This window comes from Syngnathus typhle, unplaced genomic scaffold (genome assembly GCF_033458585.1).
Source record: "Syngnathus typhle isolate RoL2023-S1 ecotype Sweden unplaced genomic scaffold, RoL_Styp_1.0 HiC_scaffold_42, whole genome shotgun sequence".
Taxonomy (NCBI): domain Eukaryota; kingdom Metazoa; phylum Chordata; class Actinopteri; order Syngnathiformes; family Syngnathidae; genus Syngnathus; species Syngnathus typhle.
This window is the reverse complement of record NW_026871948.1, coordinates 467,501-472,500: the sequence shown is the minus strand read 5'-3', so window position 1 is coordinate 472,500 and position 5,000 is coordinate 467,501. Positions and strand designations below refer to the sequence as shown.

At 34.8% G+C, this 5,000-nt stretch overlaps 10 non-coding genes and 1 pseudogene across 10 annotated transcripts; all 11 read right to left on the bottom strand.

Annotated features, from left to right (window-relative positions):
- Positions 1 to 476: 476 nt before the first annotated feature.
- On the bottom strand, positions 477 to 595 carry LOC133148254 (5S ribosomal RNA). Its single transcript, XR_009712464.1, has one exon. It is a non-coding gene; the product is annotated as a 5S ribosomal RNA (ribosomal RNA).
- A 287-nt stretch (positions 596 to 882) lies between these two features.
- On the bottom strand, positions 883 to 1,001 carry LOC133148089 (5S ribosomal RNA). Its single transcript, XR_009712307.1, has one exon. It is a non-coding gene; the product is annotated as a 5S ribosomal RNA (ribosomal RNA).
- A 237-nt stretch (positions 1,002 to 1,238) lies between these two features.
- Positions 1,239 to 1,357, bottom strand: LOC133147788 (5S ribosomal RNA; annotated as a pseudogene).
- Positions 1,358 to 1,643: 286 nt separating this feature from the next.
- LOC133148236 (5S ribosomal RNA) lies at positions 1,644 to 1,762 on the bottom strand. The gene has a single exon (XR_009712446.1). It is a non-coding gene; the product is annotated as a 5S ribosomal RNA (ribosomal RNA).
- A 623-nt stretch (positions 1,763 to 2,385) lies between these two features.
- Positions 2,386 to 2,504, bottom strand: LOC133147604 (5S ribosomal RNA). The gene has a single exon (XR_009711912.1). It is a non-coding gene; the product is annotated as a 5S ribosomal RNA (ribosomal RNA).
- A 147-nt stretch (positions 2,505 to 2,651) lies between these two features.
- LOC133147667 (5S ribosomal RNA) lies at positions 2,652 to 2,770 on the bottom strand. The gene has a single exon (XR_009711973.1). It is a non-coding gene; the product is annotated as a 5S ribosomal RNA (ribosomal RNA).
- A 259-nt stretch (positions 2,771 to 3,029) lies between these two features.
- LOC133148140 (5S ribosomal RNA) lies at positions 3,030 to 3,148 on the bottom strand. The gene has a single exon (XR_009712356.1). It is a non-coding gene; the product is annotated as a 5S ribosomal RNA (ribosomal RNA).
- Positions 3,149 to 3,625: 477 nt separating this feature from the next.
- Positions 3,626 to 3,744, bottom strand: LOC133147515 (5S ribosomal RNA). Its single transcript, XR_009711828.1, has one exon. It is a non-coding gene; the product is annotated as a 5S ribosomal RNA (ribosomal RNA).
- A 275-nt stretch (positions 3,745 to 4,019) lies between these two features.
- Positions 4,020 to 4,138, bottom strand: LOC133147486 (5S ribosomal RNA). The gene has a single exon (XR_009711800.1). It is a non-coding gene; the product is annotated as a 5S ribosomal RNA (ribosomal RNA).
- A 323-nt stretch (positions 4,139 to 4,461) lies between these two features.
- LOC133147452 (5S ribosomal RNA) lies at positions 4,462 to 4,580 on the bottom strand. The gene has a single exon (XR_009711768.1). It is a non-coding gene; the product is annotated as a 5S ribosomal RNA (ribosomal RNA).
- Positions 4,581 to 4,803: 223 nt separating this feature from the next.
- On the bottom strand, positions 4,804 to 4,922 carry LOC133147600 (5S ribosomal RNA). The gene has a single exon (XR_009711908.1). It is a non-coding gene; the product is annotated as a 5S ribosomal RNA (ribosomal RNA).
- Between the last annotated feature and the right edge of the window lie 78 nt (positions 4,923 to 5,000).

Here is a 5,000-nt window from a genome sequence, read left to right as displayed (position 1 = left end):
AAAGGGCGTTTCATGGAAACATGGTTATCATGAAAAGTTATTGACAGCTTTTTATGTGGTAGCACAAATTTGCCATTACGACCTGCATTTTGCTGTATATGTCATGAAAATTGGAAAAACCCTACATGTAAGCGCAATGTGTTGTTTTGGTTTCTTTTACAAAGAAAAACTGCTGCTTTGAGTTCACAGGGAGCCAGCCTCTTTATTCACTGTACATAGTCTGCTCTCTAGCGGTAAAAGACGTGAACTACAATGCTTCGGATGACGCCACACAATATAGGTTGGAAACTCGGGTTATAATTTCAATGTCGGAATTTAAACTCGGTTTGCAGTTTCCGAATGCCATACGTAATGGGTGTTGTCAAAATTTGCTTTAACAATTGAAGTGGGGGGAAAATAAATAAATAAATAAATAAATAAATGAGTAAATGAGTAAGTAAGTAAGTAAGTAAGTAAGTAAGTAAATAAATAAATAAAGCTTACAGCACCTGGTATTCCCAGGCGGTCTCCCATCCAAGTACTAACCAGGCCCGACCCTGCTTAGCTTCCGAGATCGGACGAGATCGGGCGTTCTCAGGGTAGTATGGCCGTAAGCCGTGATCATATCAAAATCGTGCATTTTATATATAATGCTACGGATGACGCCACGGGTTGGAAACTCGGGTTATAATTTCAATGTCGGAGTTTAAACTCGGGTTGCAGTTTCCGAATGCCATACGTAATGGGTGTTGTAAGTAAGTAAGTAAGTAAGTAAGTAAGTAAGTAAGTAAGTAAGTAAGTAAGTAAGTAAGTAAGTAAGTAAGTAAATAAATAAATAAATAAATAAATAAATAAATAAATAAATAAATAAATAAATAAATAAATAAATAAATAAATAAATAAAGCTTACAGCACCTGGTATTCCCAGGCGGTCTCCCATCCAAGTACTAACCAGGCCCGACCTTGCTTAGCTTCCGAGATCGGACGAGATCGGGCGTTCTCAGGGTAGTATGGCCGTAAGCCGTGATCACACTCAAAATCGTGCATTTTATATATAATGCTACGGATGACGCCACTAGGTTGGAAACTCGGGTTATAATTTCAATGTCGGAGTTTAAACTCGGGTTGCAGTTTCCGAATGCCATACGTAATGGGTGTTGTAAGTAAGTAAGTAAGTAAGTAAATAAATAAATAAATAAATAAATAAATAAATAAATAAATAAATAAATAAATAAATAAATAAATAAATAAATAAATAAAGCTTACAGCACCTGTTATTCCCAGGCGGTCTCCCATCCAAGTATTAACCAGGCCCGACCCTGCTTAGTTTACGAGATCGGACAAGATCGGGCGTTCTCAGGGTAGTATGGCCGTAAGCCGTGATCATTCTCAAAATCATGCATTTTATATATAATGCTACGGATGACGCCACATAGGTTGGAAACTCGGGTTATAATTTCAATGTCGGAGTTTAAACTCGGGTTGCAGTTTCCGAATGCCATACGTAATGGGTGTTGTAAGTAAGTAAGTAAGTAAGTAAGTAAGTAAGTAAGTAAGTAAGTAAGTAAGTAAGTAAATAAATAAATAAATAAATAAATAAATAAATAAATAAATAAATAAATAAATAAATAAATAAATAAGTAAATAAGTAAATAAGTAAATAAAGCTTACAGCACCTGGTATTCCCAGGCGGTCTCCCATCCAAGTACTAACCAGGCCCGACCCTGCTCAGCTTCCGAGATCGGACGAGATCGGGCGTTCTCAGGGTAGTATGGCCGTAAGCCGTGATCACTCTCAAAATCATGCATTCTATAGATACAATCGCCCCTGAAAGGGCGTTTCATGGAAACATGGTTATCATGAAAAGTTATTGACAGCTTTTTATGTGGTAGCACAAATTTGCCATTACGACCTGCATTTTGCTGTATATGTCATGAAAAGTGGAAAAACCCTACATGTAAGCGCAATGTGTTGTTTTGGTTTCTTTTACAAAGAAAAACTGCTGCTTTGAGTTCACAGGGAGCCAGCCTCTTTATTCACTGTACATAGTCTGCTCTCTAGCGGTAAAAGACGTGAACTACAATGCTTCGGATGACGCCACACAATATAGGTTGGAAACTCGGGTTATAATTTCAATGTCGGAGTTTAAACTCGGCTTGCAGTTTCCGAATGCCATACGTAATGGGTGTTGTCAAAATTTGCTTTAACAATTGAAGTGGGGGGAAAATAAATAAATAAATAAATAAATAAATAAATAAATAAATAAATAAATAAATAAATAAATAAATAAATAAATAAATAAATAAATAAATAAATAAATAAATAAATAAATAAATAAATGAGTAAGTAAGTAAGTAAGTAAGTAAGTAAGTAAGTAAGTAAGTAAGTAAGTAAATAAATAAATAAAGCTTACAGCACCTGGTATTCCCAGGCGGTCTCCCATCCAAGTACTAACCAGGCCCGACCCTGCGTACCTTCCGGGATCGGACGAGATCGGGCGTTCTCAGGGTAGTATGGCCGTAAGCCGTGATCATTCTCAAAATCATGCATTTTATAGATACATAGTAAAGTAAGTACTTATAGATTAAGTAAGTAAGTAAGTAAGTAAGTAAGTAAGTAAGTAAGTAAGTAAGTAAGTAAGTAAGTAAGTAAATAAATAAATAAATAAATAAAGCTTACAGCACCCGGTATTCCCAGGCGGTTTCCCATTCAAGTACTAACCAGGGCCGACCCTGCTTAGCTTCCGAGATCGGACGAGATCAGGAGTTCTCAGGGTAGTATGGCCGTAAACCGTGATCACTCTCAAAATCGTGCATTTTATATATAATGCTACGGATGACGCCACTATAGGTTGGAAACACGGGTTATAATTTCAATGTCGGAGTTTAAACTCGGTTTGCAGTTTCCGAATGCCATACGTAATGGGTGTTGTAAGTAAGTAAGTAAGTAAGTAAGTAAGTAAGTAAGTAAGTAAGTAAGTAAGTAAGTAAGTAAGTAAGTAAGTAAGTAAGTAAGTAAGTAAGTAAATAAGTAAATAAATAAATAAATAAAGCTTACAGCACCTGGTATTCCCAGGCGGTCTCCCATCCAAGTACTAACCAGGCCCGACCGTGCTTAGCTTCCGAGATCGGACGAGATCGGGCGTTCTCAGGGTAGTATGGCCGTAAGCCGTGATCACACTCAAAATCGTGCATTTTATATATAATGCTACGGATGACGCCACTATATAGGTTGGAAACTCTGGTTATAATTTCAATGTCGGAGTTTAAACTCGGGTTGCAGTTTCTGAATGCCATACGTAATGGGTGTTGTCAAAATTTGCTTTAACAATTGAAGTGGGGGGAAAATAAATAAATAAATAAATAAATAAATAAATAAATAAATAAATAAATAAATAAATAAATAAATAAATAAATAAATAAATAAATAAATAAATAAATAAATAAATAAATAAATAAATAAATAAATGAGTAAGTAAGTAAGTAAGTAAGTAAGTAAGTAAATAAATAAATAAATAAATAAATAAATAAATAAGTAAGTAAGTAAGTAAGTAAGTAAGTAAGTAAGTAAGTAAGTAAATAAATAAATAAATAAATAAATAAATAAATAAATAAATAAATAAATAAATAAATAAATAAATAAATAAAGCTTACAGCACCTGGTATTCCCAGGCGGTCTCCCATCCAAGTATTAACCAGGCCCGACCCTGCTCAGCTTCCGAGATCGGACGAGATCGGGCGTTCTCAGGGTAGTATGGCCGTAAGCCGTGATCACACTCAAAATCGTGCATTTTATATATAATGCTACGGATGACGCCAATATAGGTTGGAAACACGGGTTATAATTTCAATGTCGGAGTTTAAACTCGGTTTGCAGTTTCCGAATGCCATACGTAATGGGTGTTGAAAGTAAGTAAGTAAGTAAGTAAGTAAGTAAGTAAGTAAGTAAGTAAGTAAGTAAGTAAGTAAGTAAGTAAGTAAGTAAGTAAGTAAGTAAGTAAGTAAGTAAGTAAGTAAGTAAATAAATAAATAAATAAATAAAGCTTACAGCACCTGGTATTCCCAGGCGGTCTCCCATCCAAGTATTAACCAGGCCCGACCGTGCTTAGCTTCCGAGATCGGACGAGATCGGGCGTTCTCAGGGTAGTATGGCCGTAAGCTGTGATCACACTCAAAATCGTGCATTTTATATATAATGCTACGGATGACGCCACTATAGGTTGGAAACTCTGGTTATAATTTCAATGTCGGAATTTAAACTCGGGTTGCAGTTTCCGAATGCCATACGTAATGGGTGTTGTCAAAATTTGCTTTAACAATTGAAGTGGGGGAAAAATAAATAAATAAATAAATAAATAAATAAATAAATAAATAAATAAATAAATAAATAAATAAATAAATAAATAAATAAATAAATAAATGAGTAAGTAAATAAATAAATAAATAAATAAATAAATAAATAAATAAATAAATAAATAAATAAAGCTTACAGCACCTGGTATTCCCAGGCGGTCTCCCATCCAAGTACTAACCAGGCCCGACCCTGCTTAGCTTCCGAGATCGGACGATATCGGGCGTTCTCAGGGTAGTATGGCCGTAAGCCGTGATCATTCTCAAAATCATGCATTTTATAGATACATAGTAAAGTAAGTACTTATAGATTAAGTAAGTAAGTAAGTAAGTAAGTAAGTAAGTAAGTAAGTAAGTAAGTAAGTAAGTAAGTAAGTAAGTAAGTAAGTAAGTAAGTAAATAAATAAATAAATAAATAAATAAATAAATAAATAAATAAATAAATAAATAAATAAATAAATAAATAAATAAATAAAGCTTACAGCACCCGGTATTCCCAGGCGGTGTCCCATTCAAGTACTAACCAGGGCCGACCCTGCTTAGCTTCCGAGATCGGACGAGATCGGGAGTTCTCAGGGTAGTATGGCCGTAAACCGTGATCACTCTCAAAATCGTGCATTTTATATATAATGCTACGGATGACGCCAATATAGGTTGGAAACACGGGTTATA